The 24043-nt window shown below is 34.5% G+C and overlaps 2 long non-coding RNA genes across 3 annotated transcripts; one reads left to right on the top strand and one right to left on the bottom strand.

Moving 5' to 3' along the window:
• Positions 1 to 1757: 1757 nt before the first annotated feature.
• Positions 1758 to 18433, bottom strand: LOC107992231 (uncharacterized). 2 transcript variants are annotated; one of them, XR_007820052.1, is made up of 7 exons: positions 18212 to 18433; positions 17807 to 17934; positions 14322 to 14484; positions 7251 to 7345; positions 2343 to 2430; positions 2032 to 2235; positions 1758 to 1954 (listed from the first exon to the last, which is right to left on the bottom strand). It is a non-coding gene; the product is annotated as an uncharacterized LOC107992231 (long non-coding RNA). The 2 variants fall into 2 exon arrangements; XR_007820051.1 differs by lacking the exon at positions 7251 to 7345.
• On the top strand, positions 13044 to 17584 carry LOC127148863 (uncharacterized). Its single transcript, XR_007820053.1, has 5 exons — positions 13044 to 13264; positions 13371 to 13455; positions 13542 to 13641; positions 13888 to 13937; positions 14742 to 17584. It is a non-coding gene; the product is annotated as an uncharacterized LOC127148863 (long non-coding RNA).
• Positions 18434 to 24043: the final 5610 nt, after the last annotated feature.

The following is a 24043-nucleotide window of genomic DNA, read 5'->3' on the forward strand; positions in this document are numbered from 1 at the left end:
TAAAAGCAATTCTTAGTGATATAAAATCTACTTTCATGGCATAACAGAGGCTCTTTTTTGGGGGTGAGGTTTATTGAATCTCATATCGTTCCACGTACTTAGATGGGTTTTTGAAAATACTCCGAGTAAAAAATTAGACTATTTTATAATTTATGGGCAAAAGAAAAAAAATGATTTCATCAGATTAAAGAGTTTGTTTATTTATTTTTTCTAGTATAGCAAGTTTTCAAATTATTTAGAGAAACATTATAATTCTTGAAAAAAAAAACATTTTGAAGATGGGACATCCGTAGAAAATTCAAGAGAAAATTTTTGATTCCAACAATAACAATAAGCCTTCACTTGAAAGATAAAAGTATGGACCAAGATGCGTTTGTTTGGTGGTATATGATATTTCAATTTCTGTTTTATTTTATTTTATTTTATTTTTTAAAATAATAGCTAGTTTTCCTTTATTTTTGGGAATGATATTTCTAAAAATATTGCATGTTGAGTACATGCAGCAATAAAATAAAATAAAATAAAATAAAATAAAATAAAATAAAATAAAATAAAATAAAATAAAATAAAACAAAACATGCAACCTTCTTAAAATCTTCTATACTAATTTGAAATAGTATATATGTTTATATACTTTTTAGAATTTGCAATATAAAAAAAAAAATTGATTGAAAGGGGAAAATAAAGGAGTAATAAATGGCCTAAATTAACTAAAGGTTGAATTTGGTTTTAGTCGCTTCTGCAAAAGTTTACTTCTTGAATATCACTGGCAATCTACTTGTTTATTTTAGTTCATTTACCTTTTTTGTTTGTCCAACATAATTTTGTGAAGGAGTTATCCGTTAAGTGAAGTTTGTCATAACTTGTGGCCAAAAATAAAAATTCGTTGCTATAGTAATTAGACAAGGCATCAATCATATAATCATGCAAATCCTTGTGATAAGATTTTACTTTCATTCCATGGAAAGACCAAGGATTTCACTTCAAGTGTGGACCACAATTTGAAACACAAAAAGACTTGCTTTCTTTTATTCGCAATCACGCTGTGTTGTCGTTAAGGTTAAAAAACACTTTTGATTTTGAATGGTTGAACTATTTAAAAAAATAATATATCTTTTTGTAGTAATGATAAAAATAGGGTAGGTTGAAAAGAAATCATAAAAATGGGGTATAACCACTTGAAGGAAATCATATATTGGGTACACAACTTCCATTAATCCTAGTCACCCATTAAAAGAAGTCATGTACTGTACACGAGTTCCTTACAAAAACACATAAAAACAAAAAAGACTATTTTTTTGACTTTCAAGTGTCACATTTTCCAGGACATATTTTTGTAAATATTTGTGACTCTACACATAATCTTTATGATTATGATTTGGTATTAGAGGTGTTTGTGGATCGGGTATAATTTTTTTTTTAGATCCATCCCAATTGTTACATGTGATACTTGGAGTAATAGGTAATACTTTTGCACATTTCTTGACCATTTTTATTTTTAGTACCCGTTACACGACTTCCTTCGAACAAAACTAATTCATTAGAACATTTGGTTGTACATTTTAAGTTATTGGAGTTTAACAAATTTTGAAAAAAAAAGTTTGTATATCTTTAGGTGACCTTTTTCTTTAAGCTTTCAAGGATTATTTTTTACCTTAAGTTTGTACTATGACTATAGTTTTGGTGCAAATAAAAATGCATTTTCGTATAATTGTACATTTAAAATGAAATTTATATGAATTAAAATTTTGATTTATAAACTAATCATTATCCTGATCTCTCTCTGCAATATCATCGTCTTGTCCTCTTGTACATCGAATGCATTTTTCGATCTATCTCTGCAACATTGAGTCATTTGGTCTATTGAATAATCCAAGGTTTGATTACACATTGAGCTAAAATCTTGTAAATTGTGTTCCATCGAGTAAGCATATACGTCTTGAACAAAATTATTCTGGACGATTACAAATAATATAATTAAATAATGTACATGCTATAAAACTATAAAACAAATCATATTATAATGCTTACCATGCAATAATAGTAAGTGTCATCAGGTGTCAATCTTGATTGTGTTTGCATCTTAAATCAATTTGGTGCAGTGTCGGGTCTATAAAGCATAATGATGGTTGGATTTGAAGCACATCGAACTATCGCAACAATACACGATTTGGTAGACGAAACTCAACGATATAGAAGCATATCATAGAACCCACGTAAGTCTAAACCTTTTCACTATTATGACAGCAATCAGGAAGCAATGCCATAATATTAGCTGTGTATGGTATCTAATTAATCTATTAAAAAAATAAACATAAGTACAAAACAAAAAATAAGTATACCTAAGTGTGCGTCAATTGATCAAATATCTGTCGATACTTCAACAATGTAGTTACTGATTGTTCCGATGCAGATGGGACATCACTCCATCTAATGTGTGAAAAATTAATATTAAGTTATATATAGTTCAATTTTTATTAAAAGATAATATATGAATGAAATAATATCTGAAACTCATTGGTCGAGCAGCTGGAGCCTGTAATGAAACTTTTGGTACTATAATAGGAACACTACAAGAATACGGGATATCCCGACGTGTTTTTTTGCATTAGGATAGATAACGTCGGGAATAGAAACTTGCTGACACAGTGATGTCTGTGTCGGTAGTTGTCATCTTTCTTGACGTCTTGAATACAACATTGGGAATGAGTACACCTTTCCCATGTCATGCATGTAAACGTCAAAGAAACATAATATTTAAATAATAATTTCTATTTTTTCAATGCCATGCACACCTACGTCGGGAATGAGGTGGCTATGCCCAACGTGGAAGTCTGTGGCATCGAGGAAAAGGAAAATTATTATTTAAATATTTTGTTTTTCCCAATCTCTTGCATGCACACGTCGGAAATTTGGTCATTATTCTCAACGTCTACATTAGCCACATTAAGGAAGAGGTAACATTTTAGTAATAATTTCACTTTTCCTCGACATCGTAAGTGAAACTACGAGACTGATCCCCACTAATCCCTACATTTCACTTATGGCATCAGGAGAAGTGGGGATCTCGCGATGTTTACAAGTTGTGTCGGGAGATCCCCTATAAATATGACTTCTGTGTTCCCAGAACCCAAAACTCAAAACGAAAGAAAAAGAAAGAGTTAGAGACCAAGAAAGAGATCCATCTGTCCGCCTTTGTCGTCGTTGTCTGTTGTCTATTCATCGTCTCCGCCGGCTTGCTCCATTGCTCACTGTCCTTTGTTCGTTGTCCTATTTCGCCGTCGCCACTCTATGTTTGTCGGTAAACTTTTGTTGTTTTTTTTGTTTTTGTTTTTAAGTTAAATAAATGTATGTTTTAAATGTATATTGATTTTTTTTGCATGGATAGAGTTAAAATTGTTAAAATGTATGTTTAAATGTATTGAAATTGTTTAAATTTTAGGAATTCAATTGTATGTTAAAAATGATTGGTTCCGGGTTGATATTGTTAGAGTTTTAGGGTTGAAATTGTTAGGTTTGTATTTGAAATTGTTGAATTGTTGAAATTGAAAATTTTTAAATTGTTGAAATAGTTTAAATATTTGAAATTGTTGAGAGGAGGGTTCAGTTGAGTCACTTTGATTGATTTGTTGTGGCCATCTTGCAGTTATGTAGCCTTTAGTTTTTAATTTGTTAGAATGCTTTGTTTGTTGGAATCAAGTGTTAGTTAGAATTATGGTAGCCTTTTGTAGTTTATAATTTGTTGGAAGTGTTAGGTACATGTACAAATTTGGGTTTTAATGACACTAGTAATCAAATTATTGTGTTGTTAAAAATAAAAAAAGGGTGGGGTGGAAGAAAAATGTGTCGTTAAAAATGACAAATGCAGAATTTTTAACGACACATTTTTTGCGTCGTTATTTAATGTTTCTTGACAAAAATTTTACGTCGGTAATTAACGACATAATTTATGTCATTAAAAAGTTATTCAAATAAAAAAATAATTTTATTAATTCTTGACACAAATTTCCTTGACAAAAATTTTGCATCGCTAATTAACGACATAATTAAAGTGTCATTAAAAAGTTATTCAAATAAATAAAAAAAAATATTATTTCTTGACATAAATTACAAGTGTAAAAAAAATCCCTAACTTGACCATTTGCGCCACCTCCCTGCCTTCGACGCCGTCTCTCTCAATCCAATCTCTACCGTCGTCTCCCTCCGCCTTCCACCACTTGCATACCTTAGCTGTCGTCTCCGTCCGCCACCCACCACTCAAAGCCCTCCGACCTCAGCCGTTTTCTCCCTCCACCATCCACCATCGTTGCCATTTTCTCCCTCCACCAACCGATCGACCTCAGCCGTTTTCTCCCTCCACCATCCACCATCGTTGCCGTTTTCTCCCTCCACCATCCACCGCTTGCATTTGATTTCCGACTGCCAACGTCGTCTCTCTCAATCCAATCTCTGCCATCGTTCAGCGAGGTAATTCCGTCGTCTGCCTACTGATTTTGTGTTTTTGTTTTTATTCAATTTATGGTGTTTTGGGATATGGGTATTGTTCTTTGACCTCTCTTTTTGGTCTTATGATACGATACCATTTTTTGGGAATTCTAACATGAATTTGATTCTCTGTTTTCCTAATCTATTGGGTTTCTTCTTCCCCTTTGTTGGAATATTGGGAATTTGGTTGGTTGTTATTCAGTTGTTTTTTGGCCCCCTTGTTCAAGAAAATTCTATTGGGTGTAAACTGAAGTTGGTGACTGATCTTGGTTTTTTCTATTTCTTGTTTTGATTGTTTTTCTCCTGTTTATTGAACTTTTTTTAATCCCTTGAATCATGGAGCTATTTTGTTATATAACTACAAAGGAGTGAGCTTATTGTCTATGGAACAATGAAGAATCACTTGGAACCTATACAATTTAGAATTATAGACAGAAAATTTTCAATGTATAATTGAAAAGTGATTGATACTTTTGAGATACAAACTCTTCAAGTGAGGGAAAAAAGAACTTAATGGAACGCAATAAGAGAACCATAAAAAAAGTTGTCTAGTGGAATTGAGAGCTAAGACATTTTTGTGGTGGCCTTTTTCTGTCGTTGAACTTGTTGGGTTTTTTTTTTTTTCTTTTTTAACTTAAGACTGATAGTGTTTGTTTATTTTGGTTGTAACTTTGGGGTTCTTCTCGTTCGAGTTGTTTTTGAAATCTTGTAGATTTGTGTGTATTTACTGCACATTGAGCTGTTAAGGCTTCCTTGGAATGTATAGTGTTTGGTTGCATTAGATCATCACTCATCTTTAGTGGATCAATTGTGGTTGTCATCTCTTATTTTGGCTTCATCCTTTGGGTCTGTTATTTTGTTTTCTATGATCCAAGTTCGAAGATTATGCTAAAGCTTTGTCACACATTCATTGTATTTTGGTTTAATGTGTTATTGAATTTACCATCACCAAAAAGGCAAAAATTTACTTGGTTGTTACATTTGTCAAAGTGTCGTTAAGATGGATATGGTTTTTATGCTTATATAGTGTACAAAAGGGTGTGAGTGGTTCAATTAGCTTGGTTCCTAGCTATAAACTAAAATATTCTCGGTTTAAACTTGTATAGTTAACTTAACCATCACTTATTAACCGTAACTACGCTAATTTGGGGTTTTTTTCAGTTTTAAATTTACCGATCTACTTCTATGGGAACTTTCTTTATATAGTTTCTTATAGTTTCCCAGCATCCAAGGAAACTCTAATTTTCCATCCAAGAGAAAGTAACTGCCAAGATCATGCTCATCAGCTCATGCATTAGACACATTTTTTTTATTTGATGTTATATTGAACTTACCATCTTGGAAACTAATGTGATTGATGCATGCATTGATTATTTTCTCTTCTGTATGAAGAATAAGACTATTGGAACTTTTCTAAACTTTGGTGCTTCAGTGTGAACTTTTCATAGTATTCTAAAATGCGTGTTTTATTTTTCCTTTCATTTTTAAAAGTAAGATGGCAATATGTGAAGGTATAATTGCTATCTTTTAACTTCCTCGCGCTTCATAATCTCATTTGATCTTCCATGTCCAGCTCGTGTTGTGGCGTTTCAACATTATTCTCGCTATTTTCCAAAGCTGCCTTGTTAGAATTCCAAAGGTTAAATGGTTGATATAGATATTGTTTGTAGAATGATTGAAGTCATATCTATATATGATCCTCGATTCCTATGCATGAAACAACAAATACAAAAGGAATATTTTTTATTATACTTTCGATTTCACAGGCTGCACTTGACACAAAAATAGTGAGGAGCGCAAATGTTTCTGCAAAAATAAAACAATCAAGATTCAGTCCGTAATGAAAGCTATTTGAGGTAATTCGTGAGCCCTAACTTATTTGGTTATTTAATTTAGAGGTAGTTAAAGAGTTTTGTATAAGAAATTCGTGTGGTTTTGAGGCTGGATTAGATGAAATGGTTGTTTAAAATTTTGAATGCAACTGCCAAAAAACAGAGTATAACAAAAAGCATAGATAAGTGAGGAAGAAGATGAAGTCTGACATAGTTTTCCGTCATAAAATGCTTATTTTTGGGATTTAAGGTTGTTTAAGCAATTTGAAGCTATTCTTTAACAATATGGGAAGTATTAGATACTTTAACTTGAAAAATGGACACTAAAATGAGTTTGGAGGACTTAAGGTTCGCTATTGACTTTATTAGAATCTCGTTTTTTACACTTGCAAGTCTTTGTGTTATAGGAATAGTTGTTGAAGCGCAGCACATTTGCAACACCATCAAAATAAATTTCTGGTTACCTCCACGAAGTTGTCTTACATTGTTTATTGCTTCTCCTCGCTCCCTCCTCCATTCGCTCCGTTCTCCATTCATTCGTATTCGTTCCTTCTCCAGTTCGCTCCCTTCACTCTCTTTTCTTCCATTCATATTTTTTGGCTAAAATTTGAGTTCTTTGATTGCTATTTTGGATAATGCTCAAATTATAAACTTAAATATATTTGAAGAAATTGATTTTGACTGTAACAGAGAACTTGTGGGATTAACCCAGCATTGCCTGCTTGGAATGTTGCAAAATTGACTTGAAATATTTGGCAATTAGAGCATTTTGAGTACAAAGGTGACATAGTTTATGTGAGGATTAAAGCATGCATGAATACCTTTTCTTTTAAAGTAAAATTCTGAACTGCAATGAAATATAATTTTCAAAAGCAGTTACTGGATATAAACTTCAAGACAAGACAAGGCTCCTAGCTCCTATACAATACTGACCTGGTTCTTTGAAGCTTATTTTAGTGTTCCATCATCACCAGCAACAGTTTTGATGTGACCACATTAGAAACTTAAGTGCAAAATAGCTTAGCAACCTGTTCAGCAAATATTTCTCTGCTTTTCATCATTGATAGCTTTCTCATAAATGTATAAATATTTAAGATAAGACTCATAAGAGGCACCCCTATATTGTTCGTTTTTGCTTAGTCATACATTGAAGTAGAACAAAATCAATAGCTTTGAGTTTGATTGAGTTAACAAAAACTTGGAACAACACCTGAGAACTTCTACCACATCTTCTTTGACAAGATCTAGTGATTATTCATATCATTTTGAATGGTTTATGCACTTCATTTGTGTTTTATGTGGACCAAAGTTATAAATTGAATAGAATAACCTTCTAGACTTGTATCCTAACTTTTACTAGTCAACGTTGAATTTCACTATCAACTATCATCTTTTTAGGGAGCTTTGTCTTGCTCATATTTACATAAAAACACAATAAACTAATCATCATTAGATACAAAAAATCATTCAAACATGTTTCCTATCAGAATACCAAGCTATGTCTAATCGCTTGGATTACTAACTAATACCAAGTTTGCTTGGCTAGTTCATTGTCTGCTTCGTAGGCTGCTTGCATTGTGGTTCTAATTCTTTGAACTGTTTGTTTTGTTTTGTTACTGTTAGATTGAGAGGGATTTTTTCTGTTTTGTTACTGTTAGATTGAGAGAGATACTTTATGGTCGTAGGGCCTGGTTGGAGTTTCTTATCTTTCAGTTTTATGGTTTGTAAGACATGAGTATTCTTTAACGAAGGTTTAAAATATCAAGTTGTATGGTAGCCATTAGTTAGCTCCATTTTGAAACTAATTTTTGACACTTGCAAGTCTTTGTGTTTTAGGAATAGTTGTTGAAGCGCATCACATTTGCAACACCGTCAAAATCAATTTCTGGTTACCTCCGTGAAGTTGTCTTCCACTGTTGATTGATTCTCCTTGCTCCCTCCTTCGTCCGCTTCGTTCTCCGTTCATTCCGGTTCGCTCACTTCACTCTCTTTTCTTCCATTCACATTTTTGGCTGAAATTTGAGTTCTTTGATTGCTATTTTGAATCCTATGTTATTTTTTACTGTCCACTGCTGCCATTCCTTGCAAATTTATCATCCAGTTTAGTTTATCAATGCACACTAATGACAAGCATGCAACCATGTGCATGTTAGCTTACCTTCAGACGAGTAAGATTGAAGATGACTTATTAGTAACAAGGGGTAATCAGTTGTATGTCCCTAGCGTAAGGGACCTAAGGAAGAAATTGTTACACGGGTGTTACGACACTCTGTGAGTTGGCCATCCAGGATGGAAAAGGACGTATGCTTTGTTGAAAAATGGCTACTTTTGGCCAAACATGATAGATGACGTCATGTAGTACACAAAGACATGTCTCATCTGTCAACCGAATAAAATTGAGAAAGCAAATATTATTGGACTTCTCGAACCTCTGCCAGTTCCAACAAGAATTTGGGAGAGTGTTTCTATGGACTTCATCACTCATCTTCCCAAGGTAGGCGACTTTGAGGTCATCTTGGTCATCATTGATCGATTTTCAAAATATGCCACATTCATTCCCATTACCAAGCTGTGTTCAGCTGAATTGACGGCCCAATTGTTCTTCAGACATGTTGTTAATTTGAGAGGAGTTCCAACAAGTATAATGAGCGACAGGGATGGTAAATTCATTTACTCTTTCTGGACAGAGTTATTTACTTTCCTGAGGACGAGTCTGAACAAGTAAACCCGATATTTTCTTGGTTTATTTTCTTTAAATGTGAAAAGAATAAAAGAAAAATGGAAATTAAATATATATATATATATATATATATATAATGTTTTTTTATTAAATAAGATAAAGGGAAGAAACGAAAAGAGAAAGTAATAAGAAAAGAAGAGAAAAAGAAAGGGTGGGTTTTGGTTTTGGTGTTTCAAAACCCACCACCGCTACACCATTTTCTTCAATTTTTGCACCAAAATTTCAGAGGGCTTCCAGGGAAGAAGGTTGAGAAAAGAAGAAGAAGAAGTTCAAGAATTTTTGTTGAAGAAAGACAAGGGAATTGCAAGCAAAGCTTCATCCTTGGCAGAAATTGATTCACATAGCACACCTCTAATGTTCTGTTGTTTTCGAGCTACAAACAAAGAATTAAGAGGTGAGGTTTACATTTACTAAAATCTAATTCATTTTTAAATAAATTTTAAGAAGAAAGCTTGAGCAAATTCTGATGTTCATTTGGTGATTTTTGACGAAGAAAACAGGGCAGCTGGTTTTCACGTAAATTCAGGAGGTCTCTGGTTTTTCTTGTATTGCCGAGAGTATCAGTGGAGTTAGGATCTCTATTTGCTATGGTTGAAAATATTATTTAATTTAATACAATATTCATGATGAAATCATGAACCAAAAACGACTAAAAATAAGTTAAAGGGGTCGTGTGCGCACGATTATTGAAGTTGTTCTATTTCGAGGGTTATCTGAGATTGTTCACAGGGAATTAGATTTACATGTCTTGAGGTAAGTTTTAGAGGACCTAGAAATGAAGATTTTGATATAAAGAAATCTCATATTGGTTAAGTATTGGAAGTGTTATGATCATTTGAATTTCGTGCTGCAAATGTGGGAAATTCTGAGAAGTGTGTGGAGTATGGTTTATTGTTTTTAAAGATGGACTTCTTTAGCATTATCCTTAGTGAGCCATGTTAAGCATAAAATTTAAAAATTGTAATATTTAGGTTTCTAATACTCAGTTCTGGTTGTTTGATAGTGTCACACCCCCTCTCGGACTACCTGTTAGCTTAGACCGAAAGATGGCATGAACCTCCGCTGCTCACGACCTTTAAATCCACTAGCTGTTGAAGTCCCACGACTAAGCTCCACTGCTAATTTGTTATACTCTGCTCCACACGAAGGGCAGTCTCTACTAACTGAGAAAAATTCATCCATTTAGCAATGGCTGTAACTGGGGTACGTATTTCAAAACACAACCCTCTTTCAAACCTTCGGCACCTGTCACTCTCAGAAGACACAATAACGTCAACATACTGTGAAAGCTCGGTATACTTCCTCTCATACTCAGCCACTGAAAGTGATCCTTGTTTCAACCCCAAAAATTCATCCCTCTTGGCTTCGCAGTATGTGTTGGGATAATACTTATCTTCGAATATGCTTTTAAAAGTCTGCTAGTCTAAAGCACGTGCATCATTCCGCCTAGCTAATATAGATTTCCACCATCCTTCAGCCTCCTTTTGCAACAAAAATGTGGCCAATCTAACCTTTCGCTCCTCAGGACAATTCATCACATCAAAACACTTTTCAAGCATATTCAACCAGTTCTTTGCATCAGCTGGATCTGTGGAACCCTCAAACACTGTAGCCCCTAACTTCTTTAGCCGTTCAATTTCGTATGCCTTTTGTGGATCACTAGGCTCTGCTCTCTCAGGCCTTCCTATCTCCTGTGTAGTTCTTGCAAACTGCTTGTTTCCTGTCCCACCTCGAACTCTTAGGGTACTAGATTCCCCTACAGATGGACCTTGGGTAGGACCTTGCATCCCGTCCTGATTCTACCGGCGTCATCTGCCAGTACGTGGTGGCATGACTCCTATAATATGTCAACACATTAGACATAATATAGATACTTAACTCAAATGCATGATACTAAATGTCTACTCACATATTAATAATAATTTGACTTACTTCTACCCTTACCTAGACCATACTCCACTAGTTCCCTTTAAGCTAACTTGACTTTCAATTATTTACTTTCCAGTTTCTTCTTAGAGCTAACCGCTCTACCTTAATTTCCATGTACTCCATACTGACTCACAATCTTATCGACATATAATCTAGCTAGCTGGTCTAATGTAGATGTCACTTTAACCGGTATAAATCGTGCCGTCTTGGTGAGTCTGTCTACTATTACCCATATACCATCATGTCCATTTAATGTACGAGGTAATCCAAACAGAAAATCTATAGTAATATGCTTCTATTTCCACTCTGGCACTGGCAAAGGATTAAGAAATCCTCTTGGCCTCTGTCTTACTGGTTTAACCTGTTGACAAATCAAACATCTATCAACATATTCAGCTATCTCTTGCTTCATTCCAGGCCACCAATAAGTATTCTTTAAAGTTATGTACATCTTGGTGCTACCTGGATGCATAGCGTAACCTGAATTGTGAGCTTCTTCTAGAATAGCATTCTTAAGCTCACTGATATTCGGTACACATTGACAAGTAAAACGTCACCAACTGGAGTGTATATAGCTAACCCTTTAGATAAAGGCTCTAGCATCCTATTCAGCTTAGTCAGAAATATACTAGAAACAAAGGAATGCGTAGCATTTGGATCAAATAAAACATCTGCAGGTACATTACAAATAAGAATCGTACCAGTAATAACGTCTGGTGCATCCTCCGCTTCTTGTTGAGTTATAGAATAGACTTTTCCCTGTTGCCTAGGTCTTCTAACAACTCCATTTTGCCTTGCACTACTGATGCCCTCTGTTGGAACCACTGAAACTCTCGATTGCTCAACTGTCTGGGACCCAACTCCCTGATCTCTCTGAACTGTCATGTTCAACTGTGGACAATCTTTCTTGAAATGTCCTGGCTGTTCGCACTGCTAACATACACCGGCACCCATCAAACACTGACCCCGATGGTTCCTGCCACAACTCGTGCATGGTGTTTGCCTGAGTGTACTAGCAACGGACTCCTGACCTGGTTGCGATCTTACTGTTGATCTAGTGGGTTGACTAGGTATTCTCTGACTTTGTCTTTGAAAAACACTACTATAACTCACGTTCCTCGATGCTTATAATAATAGCTATCAGTCTAGTATCGGTATGGCACCATATGAGGCCTTATATGGGAGACCATGTAGAACTCCTGTATGTTGGAATGCAGTGCGAGAGCGGAAGTTAGTAGGTCCTGAGTTGGTTCAGATTACGACAAACAATATTAAGTTAATCAGAGAAAATCTGAGGATAGCCCAAGATCGACAGAAAAGTTATGCGGATAAGCGACGAAGAAACCTAGAATTCCAAGTTGGAGATCAAGCTTTCTTGAAAATATCTCCATGACAAGGTGTTATTCGTTTTAGAAGAAAAGGTAGGTTAAGTCCTAGATATATTGGGCCATATCAGATAACGGAAGGAGTGGGACCAACAACGTATAAACTCTAGTTACCAATACAACTTGCACGAACACATGATGTTTTCCATGTATCCATGTTAAGAAAATATATACCAAATCCATCACATGTGTTGTAAGAGCAACCAGTTGAATTAAAAGAAGATTTGAGTTATGTTGAAGAACCAGTTCAGATTCTCGACAGAAAGGAACAAGTTTTGAGAAACAAAACGATTCCACTCATAAAGGTTTTGTGGAAACATCATGGAGTGGAGGAGGCAACTTGGGAACCGGAAGATTAGATGAAGAAGAGATACCCGATACTTTTCAGTTAAGGACATTCTAAATTTCGAGGACGAAATTTTCTAAGGGAAGGGTAAGTTATAAACCCGATATTTTCTTGGTTTAATTTCTTTAAATGTGGAAAAAAAAACAAAAGAAAAGAAAATGAAAATCAAGGGTAAATATATATATATATTTATATATTTAATGGTTTTATTAAGTAAAATAAAGGAAAAAAGGAAAAGGAAGGATAAAAGAAAAAAAAAAAGAAGAAGAAAACTTTCATTTTTTTCTTTTCTTCTTCTTCTCTTTCCTTCACTGCCAAACTTTTTCTTCTTAGGTTCTTGTCCATCTTCTTTTTTTTTTCTTTCTTCATTTTATAGAGAACATTTAAGAGAGTGTTTGGAAGGAAGAAGAAGAGGAATTTTACTAGAATTTTGAGGTTGAAGAAGAGAAGGAGAACTCAAGCAAAGTGTATTCATAGCTGAATCTTGGTTCATTCTGCACATCACTGGTTTTTAATTCGGTTTAAACTCTTCAAAAGGAATTAGGAGGTGAGGTTTAAATTTACTGAAAGTTAACTCATTTTCAAACAAATATTATGAAGAAAGTTGGAGCAAACTCTGATATTCATTGGGTGCTTTTTGATGAAGAAAACAGGGCAGTTGAATTTCACGCGAAATCAGAAGGTCTATTGTTTTTCTTGTATTTCAGATTGTACCAGTGGAGTTAGGATCTTTATTTGGTATGGCTGGAAAGATTATTCACTTTACTGCAACTCTTATGAAGAAATTGTAAACTAAAAACGACTAAAAATAAGTTAAATTGTAGGGACAAGTTAAAGAGGTCTTGTGCGCGCGATTCTTGAAGGTTTTCTGTTTCGAGGGTTATCTGAGTTTATTCACAGGGAATCAGATTTACATGTCTTCAGGTATGTTTTAGAGGGCCTCAAAATGAAGATTTTGATATAAAGAACACTCATTTTGGTTAAGTATTGAGGAAGTTATAGTCATTTGAAATTTATGTTAGAAATCTAGAAATTTCAGAGAGTTGTTGAAATAGGATTTTATTTCTTAAGCTTTGTTTTCGTGAGCGTCATCTTTAGTGAAACATGTTATGTATATCTTTAGAAAACCATAATGTTTAGAGATCTAATACTCGATTGGGTTGTTGGCAGGTCGAGAAGAATTAAGCCGAGCTTATAGACCAAGAATCTAGCCCAAGACTGTGAGTGACAAAACCAATTTTGAAATCTTTTCCAAAACTGTTATTTATGATTGGATGCGATAAATGTTTATTTATGAAGCCATGAAAAGTATTTGAATTTCATGACTATTTTCAAGTATACATTTGGAGATTAGATTTCTTAATAAAATTTATGCTAGCACGTGGATATTAAATGTTTGGAAAGTATTTAAACCACAATGTTTTAAGCAAAGCATGAATTAGAAAGAAGTTTTTTTTAAGAACTACAGTTTTCCACGAAAGAGCTGAGTAAAGTTTGATCTCTGTGTAAGATTTATAAGCAGACATGTTTTAATATTTTTAGATGATTTATGAAATTTTCATTAACTACATGACTGAGATCTTGAGCTTGAGACTAGAGATTACCATGTGCACACTGGTTAGATTATGTTGTTGACGTTGAGTGTACTCTGTAACAACGATGTTGTCGTGAGTGCTGAGCGGGCCCCACTACGACAAAGACGATGGGAGTGCTGGGCGGGCCTCACTATATCGTTGAGCTTGTAAACGTTGTTGTACTGGGTGTACCCTACACAACGTAGATTTGTCATGTTAGTTAAAATGCTTCGATATACTTGATATGCCTTGCTAGAATTCAATATCGTACATGCTGAGTATTTGAGAAAGTTATTCTTACTACTACACGTTTACATTTACGACTTGTATAAACAGATTTATATGTGTAAAGTTTTCACCTGCTCTTATCTTTAAATTTATAGTTTTAAATTGAGTCACTCACTAAGCTTTATAGCTCACCCTTTCAAAAATGTTTTACCCATTTTCCAGGTAGAGATCGAGTTTCCAGTGCCTAATAGACTGCCTTAGTCTGCTGAAGCTCCGTTATCGATTGCTAGTACGTGTTTCGAGTTGGGCATAGAGTCTGATGTGTTATGATGTATATACACCCTTGTATGTTATAGATACTCCACAGTTTGTATAAGCTTTAGAAGCTGCAGTTGTGTAAATTTTTGTTGGTTATATTTTGATTAAGGTGTCTTTAGGTTTACTCGTGAAATCAGTTAATTTCGAAGTACACTTCATGTATGTGTTTGACTAGCCTAGGATTCGTTGTGTTTTGTTGCATGTATAATAGTTTATATACTAGATTGGCAAGTTTATCACATTAAAGTTTTAAGCAGAGTCGATAGATACAGGTAAAGAAAAGCATGACAGATAAGCCAAGAGGAAATAGGTTGGATTTACACATCGGGAAACTAGTCCAAGATTGTGAGTGACCAAAACCAGTTTTTAAAAATATTTTCTTTCTCCTAAATATTAACTATGGTTGACTGATCTACACGTTTATTTACAAAGCATTGAAAATCATTTGAAGTCCATGATTATTTTCAAGTATAAGTTTTGAGACTAGAATTCTTACTGAATGTTTATGCTAGCACGTGATTATTGAATGTCTGGAAATTATTTGAACCACTATGTTTCAAACAAAGTATGAGTTACCAAGTTTTGTTTTAAGAACTACAGCTTTTCACGAATAATCTAACTAAGTTTAAGCTTTACGAAAGAAAAGGATAGAAGACATGTTTTAATGTTTTCATACGATTTTTTTGATGTTTCTATTAACTACATGACTGAGGTGTTGAGCCCGAGGCTATATGGTACCGTGTGCACACATGTTAGATTTCGTTGTTGATGTTGAGTGTACTCTGTAACAACGATGCTCGTGAGTGCTGGGCGGACCCCACTACATCGTAGAGCTTGTAAACGTTGTTGTACTGGGTGTACCCTACACAACGTAGATTTGTCATGTTAGTTAAAATATTTCGATATACTTGGTAGGCCTTGCTAGATTTCGATGACATATATACTGAGTATTTAAGCAAGCTATTCTTACTACTATACGTCTATATTTACAACTTATATAAACAGATTTATAAGTGTAAGCTTTCACGTGCTCTTACTTTTAAATTTCTAGTTTTAAACTGAGTCACTCACTGAGCTTTATAGCTTACCCTTCCAAAATGTTTTACACACTTTCCAGGTAGAGATCGAGTTCCTGGTGCTTGATAAACTGCCTTAGTCTACTGAAGCTCTGTTATCGATTGCTAGTACGTGTTTAGAGTTGGGCATAAAATCTGTTGTGTTATGATGTATATACATCCTTGTATGTTATAGATACTCCACAGTTTGTATAAGCTTTAGGAGCTGCGGTTGTGCGAACCTTTGTTGGTTATATTTTGGTTAAGGTGTCTCTAGGTTTACTTGTGAAATTAGTTATTTCCGAGATACATTTCATGCATGTATATGATTAGTCTAGGATTCGCTGTGTTGTGTGCATGTATAATAGTTTATATACTAGATTTGTCACACCCCCTCCCGGACTACTTGCTACCTTAGACTGAAAGATGGCGTGAAGCCGACAAATAACGCTTTTCTGTACCTGTATCTGTCGACTCTGCTTAAAACTTTCATGTGATGAACTTGTCAATCTAGTATATAAACTATTATACATGCAACAAAACACAGCGGATCCCAGGCTAGTCAAACATAGCTTGTCAAACACATACATGAGGTGTACCTCAAAATTTACCGATTTCACGAGTAAACCTAAAGACACCTTAATGAAAATATAACCAACAAAATTTACACAACTACAGCTCCTAAAGCTTATACAAACTGTGGAGTATCTATAACATACAAGGGTGTATATACATCACAACACAACAGACTCTATGCCTAACTCAAAACACGTACTGGCAAGCGATAATGGAGCTTCAGCAGACTAAGGCAGTCTATCAGGCACCGGGAACTCGATCGCTACCTAGAAAATGGGTAAAACATTTTGGAAAGGGTGAGCTATGAAGTTCAGTGAGTGACTCAGTTTAAAACTATGAATTTAAAGATAAGAGCACGTGAAAACTTTACACATATAAATCTGTTTATACAAGTCGTAAATGTAAACGTGTAGTAGTAAGAATAGCTTCCTTAAATACTCAGCATGTTCATCATTGAAATCTAGCAATGCATATCAAGTATATCGAAGAATTTTAACTAACATGACAAATCTACGTTGTGTAGGGTCCACTCAGTACAACAACGTTTACAAGCTCTACGATGTAGTGGGGCCCGCCCAGCACTCCCATCATCTTTGTCGTAGTGGGGCCCGCCCAACACTCATGACGGCATCGTTGTTAGGGAGTACACTCAACGTCAACAACGAAATCTAACCAATGTGCACACGGTAATCTCTAGCCTCAGGCTCAAGATCTCAGTCATGTAGTTAATGAAAATTTCATAAATCATCTAAAAATATTAAAAAATGCTTGCTTATAAATTTTACACAAACCTCGAACTTTACTCAGCTCTTTTGTGGAAAACTGTAGTTCTTAAAACAAAACTTCTTACTAATTCATGCTTTGCTTAAGACATTGTGGTTTAAATACTTTCCAAACATTTAATATCTACGTGCTAGCATAAATTTCTTTAAGAAATCTAGTCTCCAAATGTATACTTGAAAATAGTCATGAAATTCAAATACCTTTCATGGCTTCGTAAATAAACATTTATCGCATTCAATCATAATAACAGTTATGGAAAATATTTCAAAGTTGGTTTTGTCACTCACCGTCTTGGGCTAGATCCTTGGTCTATAAGCTCGGTTTAATTCTTCTCGACCTGCCAACAACCCAACCAAGATTTAAAACTCTAAACATTCTGGTTTCCTAAAGATATACATAACATGTCGCACCAAAGATGACGCTCACGAAAACAAAGCTTAAGAAATAAAATCCTATTTCAACAACTCTCTGAAATTTCCACATATCTAACATAAACTTCAAAGGACTATAACTTTCTCAATACTTAACCAAAATGAGTTTTCTTTATATAAAAACCTTCATTTTGAGATCCTCTAAAAGTTACTTGAAGACATGTAAATCTGATTCTCCGTGCATAAACTCAAATAACCCTCGAAACAGAACCACTTCCAGAATCGCGCGCACACGATCTCTTTAACTTGTCCCTACAATATAACTGATTTTTAGTCATTTTTGGTTCATGATTGCTTCATGAAATTTGTAGTAAATTGAATAAGCTTTCCAACCATATCAAATAGAGATTCTAAGTTCACCGGTACACTCTGAAATACAAGAAAAACCAAAGACCTCCTGATTTCGAGTAAAAACCAACTACCCTATTTTCTTCATCAAAAATCACCCAATGAATATCCGAATTTGCTCCAACTTTCTTCATAACATTTGTTTGAAAATGAGTTAACTTTCAGTAAATGTAAATCTCACCTCTTAATTCCTTTTGAAGAGTTCAAAACGAATTAAAAACCAGTGATGTGTAGAATGAACCAAGATTCAGCCATGGATACACTTTGCTTGAGTTCTCCTCCTCTTCTTCAACCTCAAAATTCTAGTAAAATTCCTCTTCTTCTTCCAAACTCTCTCTTAGAAGTTCTCTGCAAATTGAAGAAGGAAAAAAAATGGAAGTTGGATGTCTTCAAAATATTTGGCGGTGAAGGGAAGAGAAGAAGAAGAAGAAAAGAAAAAATGAAATTTTCTTCTCTTTTGCTTCTTTTTATCCTTTCTTTTCTTTCTTTTCTTTAATTTATTTAATAAAACTATTTAATATATAAATATATATATATATATATATCTTTACACTTAATTTCCATTTTTTTTCCACATTTAAAGAAATTAAACCAAGAAAATATCGGGTTTACAAGATTGGCAAGTTCATCACATTAAAATTTTAAGCAGAGTCGACAGATACAGGTAAAGTAAAGCGTTGTCTGTTGGCTTCACGCCATCTTTCAGTCTAAGCTAGCAAGTAGTATGGGACGGGGTGTGACAAAACATATCCTCAAGCTACCATCCCCAAACCGACGGTCAAACCAAGCGATTCAACTGTATACTCGAAGAATATTTGTATCATTTTGTAAACGCAAGGCAAAAGAATTGGGTTCAGTTGTTGGGTGTAGCCTAATTCTGTTTCAACACTCAAACAAGTTCATCTACCGGGAGAATTTCGTTTGAAATTGTTTGTGGTAGGCAATCTGCATTGTCGCACCTTGTTGATCATTCTTATGTAGGTAAGAACCCCCAAGCCCACAACTTTACGAAGGAGTGGAAGCAGACAATAAACATCGCCCAAGCGTACCTAGAGAAGGCCTCGAGGTAGATGAAGAAGTGGGCAGATAAGAAGCGACGCCCTCTTGAGTTTCGAGTGGGGAACCAGGTCCTCATTAAGCTACGAATAGAATAGATTAGATTTCAAGGACGCAAAGAGCAACACCTCGTTAGAAAGTATGAAAGACCAGTAGAAGTGCTAAAAAGGGTAGGGAATACATCTTAAAGAGTAGCATTACCCACATGGATGAAAATCTACTCAATAATTCATGTGAGTAACCTGAAGCGCTGCCATTAAGATCCAAAGACGTGCAATGGAATGTCGTAGTTTGCCTAATCATCGACCTCAGTCAGAAAGAAGACAAAGATGAAGAAATTCTGGCTGGGCGAATAAGAAAGGGCAAAAGACCTACAAGAAGGATCCACGAGTATCAGGTAAAGTGGAAGAACCTTCCTGTGGAAGAGACTAGTTGGGAACCTATCGAAGATCTAGAATCCTTGACGTAGAAGATAGAAGAATTCAAGCTTTTCCAGTCAACAGGGACGTCAACTATTTAAGTGGGGAAGAATGTCACGAACATGCTTGGCCAGGGCATTGTTTGCCTATCACCGCATGTCCAAATACTCCCAAATCATCTTGTCTTTATGTTTTCTTCTTTGTTTAATCTATTGCTTTCATTTTCATGTCGCCGACCTAAGGTGTGACGTTTCGACATTTTCATATGCAAGCCTACCAAGGTTAAAATTGTTCAAAATGTACTATAGGGGAGATATAGTAGTTGAGTCCTCAACTAAGCCTTGTCGCACTCTTTGCAAGCTAAGTTTTTCTTTGGAATTGACAGTCTTCGATGCTTTCATTTATGATGTTTTCAATGATTTCCTTTCTTTTTCACATTTTATAAAACAATTCTCAAGAACGTGAAGAGAGGCTACATCATACTGTGAGTTTGTTCACAATTTTCAAATTTTATACGGCTGACTTGTTGGCCGAGCATAACAAGTGTTGCACAATCGTGTTTCAAAGGTTATGATTGTGACATACGACACCCTGTGACACTCCACAAACCTCTCGAAGCTCCTAGGGCCCAGACGTGTCTATGGCCTAGACAACCCCAAAAAGCTCTAGAAGGCTTAAGATAGCGCCAAAATGTGCTAGAAGTGTCCGGATCACCCAAGAAAGCCACAAAATGTGCTGAAAGGTGCTAGGCAATGCCAAAACATTTCGTGACAGTACTTTTAATGACGATCAAAGTACAATGACAGTCCAGAAGCGTCATGGTAACTCTAGAAGTGTGTAAAAAGTTCTAGGCTTATTTGTAAGAGGTAAAATGTACATGATTACTCTAGAAGAGTCCATGGTCAACCTCCTAAGGCCCGTACATCATTGGGCTTGTCTATATAATACTTCAAAGGGGGCTCATTTGTACATGAGACTCACTTCGTAGTTATTCTAACAAATCGAAGAAGGGTTAACTCAAACTCTCTCTTGCCTATCTACATCTAAAATCTTTTGCTGCCAAATTCATCTAAAGTGCTTTGTGCACTAACCTTTAAAGGCTTACTTGGCTTCTTTGGCATTAAGATTGTCCAAGTGCCGCTCATTTGGTTAGTTGAAAATTTTAACCACGTGACAACTATTTCAACACTAACCCAATTTTGATAATCTTTTCTCCAAACAACAACGAGTTCTTTAATCCTAAATTTTTAGTCCTATGCCACCAATAAAAAACTCTCTTATCCGAACTTTTTTATGCCATCTATAGTCACCCATGTTGGCCTTTTCCAATTTTATTTGTATAGTCAAACGTTTTTTTCTATATCCATGTCCAAGGATAATTACCTCATACCTCGAATATAAATTTAATCTAATATATTTATCTCACTACCAATGCCACATTTCAATCTAAAACTCTCATATTCTAAGTTATCTTTTTGCGCCGCCTATAGTCCTCCGTGTGTCTTTTCACAATTTCATTTGTATAGCGAAACCATTTTTTTTTTGTATCCATGTCCATGAAAAATCACCTTATACCTTAAATAAAAACTTAATCAGATTGGCTAATCTCACTTTTAGTGCAATATCTCAACACTAATCCAACTTAATAAACATTTCTCAAAACAATGCGAAAGTTATTTACTTCTAAACTTGAATTCTGATCCCACACTTCCATCCCAAACTCTCATATACTAAACTTTTCTTTTTGGGCCATCTATAGTCCACCATGTGTTTTTTCAATTTCCTTTTTATAGCGAACTTTTTTTTTCTATATCCATGTCTACGGAAAATAACCTAGACCCTTAAATTAAAACTTAATCCAATTGGTTAGACACAGTCTTAGTGCATTACCAACACTTAATCCAATTTGATAATTCTTTTTCCAAACAATGGCAACTGTTCCTCCTTAATCAAAAACTTGAAGTTCATACCACACTTCATTCCAAACAAAAGCACCATTTGAATTCCAAGCATCACTAAACAAAAAAAGCTGGGAATTCAGAAGGTATAGTCTCAAAAAGCCAGTACATCCCGTTAGATCCTAAGAGTAGTCGTAGTCCGGCTCTAGGACTACACCTAGGATCTGATGGGATATAAAGACTTTTTGGGATGCAGCCTATGAATTCCTAGCTTTTCTTGTTGAGCGATGCATCGACTTCATAGGGTTCATGTTTTAACTCACATATCTTTAGCTTTCTTTTAGTGCCGTTATAGTCTACCATGTGTTTTTTTTTCCAATTACATTTGTATAGCCAAACTTTATTTGTATATCCATTTCACGATAAATCACCTCGTCCCTTGAATAAAATTTTAATCCAATTGGCTAATCACACTCCGAAAACACTATCATAACACTAATCCAATTTAATAATCCTTTCTCCAAACAATGGCAAAGAGTTCTTTAATATCAAATTTATAGTCCAATAGTACACTTCAATAAAAAAAACTCTTATATCCTAACTTTTCGTTTTGTGTCGTTTATAGCCAAACGTTATTTCCTATATCCATATCAAAGGCAAATTTCACTAACATTGCAATATCTCAACATTTAGTCAAATTGAATAGTTCATTCTTAAAACAATGGCAAGAATTATTTGTTTCTTAACTTCTTGTCCAATACCACACTTTAATCCAAAACTCTCATATCCTAAGTTATCTTTTTTTAGCTTCCTATAGTGCTCCATGTGTCTTTACCCAATTTGATTTATATAGACAAACTTTTTTTCTCATATTCATGTCCATGACAAATAACCTTATCCCTTAAATAAAAACTTAATCCAGTTGGCTAATCTCACTTTTAGTGCACTATCTCAACACTAATCCAACTTGATAAACTTTTCTCCAAACAATGGAAAAAGTTATTTACTCCTAAACTTAAATTCCAATGTCACACTTCAATCCAAAACTCTCATATGCTAAGTTTTATTCTTGTGTCGCCTATAGTGCTCAATGTGTCTTTTCCCAATTTGATTTATATAGCCAAACCATTTTTCGTGTATCCAAGTCCATGCCAAATCACCTTATCCCATAAATAAAATTCTATTCCAATAGGTTAACCTCACTTTTAGAGCATTATCTCAACATAATCCAACTTGATAAATCTTTCTCCAAACAATAGCAAGAGTTATTTACTCTTAATAAACTCAAAGTGCAATACCACACTTCAATCCAAAACTCTCATATTCTAAATTATCTTTTTGTGCCACCTATAGTGCTCAATCACCTTATCCTTTAAACAAAAACTTAATCCAATTGGCTAATCTCACTTTTAGTGCACTATCTTGATGTTAATCCAACTTTATAAACTTTCACCAAACAATGACAAAAGTTATTTACTCCTAAACTTAAAGTCCATTGCCACACTTCAATCCAGAACTCCCATATCTGAAGTTATCTTTTTATGCCACCTATATTGTTCCATGTGTCTTTTCTCAATTTGATTTATATATCCAAACCGTTTTTCTTGTATCCATCACCATGAAAAATCACCTTATCCCTTATGTAAAAACTTAATCTAATTAGATAATCTCACTTTTAGTGCACTATCTCAACGCTAATCCAACTTGATAAACCTGTCTCCAAACAATAGTAAAAGTTAGTTACTCCTAAACTTAAAGTCCAATGTCACTCTTCCATCCTAAACTCTCATATCCTAAACTTTTCTTTTTGGTTCATCTATAGTCCTCTACATGTTCATTTAAAATTTCATTAGTACAGCTAAACACTTTTTTCGATATGTATGTCCATAGAAAATCACCTAATCCTTTAAATTAAAATTTATTCCAATTGGTTAGTCTCACTCTTTGTGTACTATCAACAAATAATCCAATTTGATAATCCCTTCTCCAAGTAATGGCAAAGAGTTCTTTAATTTAAAATTTGTAGTCCAATGACACACTTCAATAAAAAACTCTTATATCCTAAATTTTTGTTTTATGTCTTTTATAGGCAAACGTTTTTTCTTATATCGACGTACAAGACAAATCATATCAACCCTCAAACAATGAGTTAATCCAGTTTGATAATCTCACTAACAGTGTGATATCTCAACATTTAATCAAATTAAATAATTCATTCTCCAAATAATGGTAGAGTTATTTGATTTTTAACTTCTAGTCCAATGCCTCAATTCAACCCAAAACTCTCATATCCTAAATTATCTTTTTGTGCCGCCTATAATGCTTCATGTGTCTTTTCCCAATTTGATTTATATAGTCAAATTTGTTTTCTTGTATCCATGTCAATTACAAATCATCTTACCGATTAAATAAAAACTTAATCCAATTTGCTAATCTCACTTTTGGTGTACTATCTCAACGTTAATCCAACTTGATAAACTTTCTCCAAACAATGAAAAAAGTTATTTACTCATAAACTTAAAGTCCAATACCACACTTCACTCAAAAACTTTCATATCCTAAGTTGTCTTTTTGTGCCGCTAATAATGTTCCATGCGTCTTTGCCCAATTTGATTTATATAGCCAAAACATTTTTCTTGT

The sequence above is a fragment of the Cucumis melo genome, chromosome 4 (genome assembly GCF_025177605.1).
Source record: "Cucumis melo cultivar AY chromosome 4, USDA_Cmelo_AY_1.0, whole genome shotgun sequence".
Taxonomy (NCBI): domain Eukaryota; kingdom Viridiplantae; phylum Streptophyta; class Magnoliopsida; order Cucurbitales; family Cucurbitaceae; genus Cucumis; species Cucumis melo.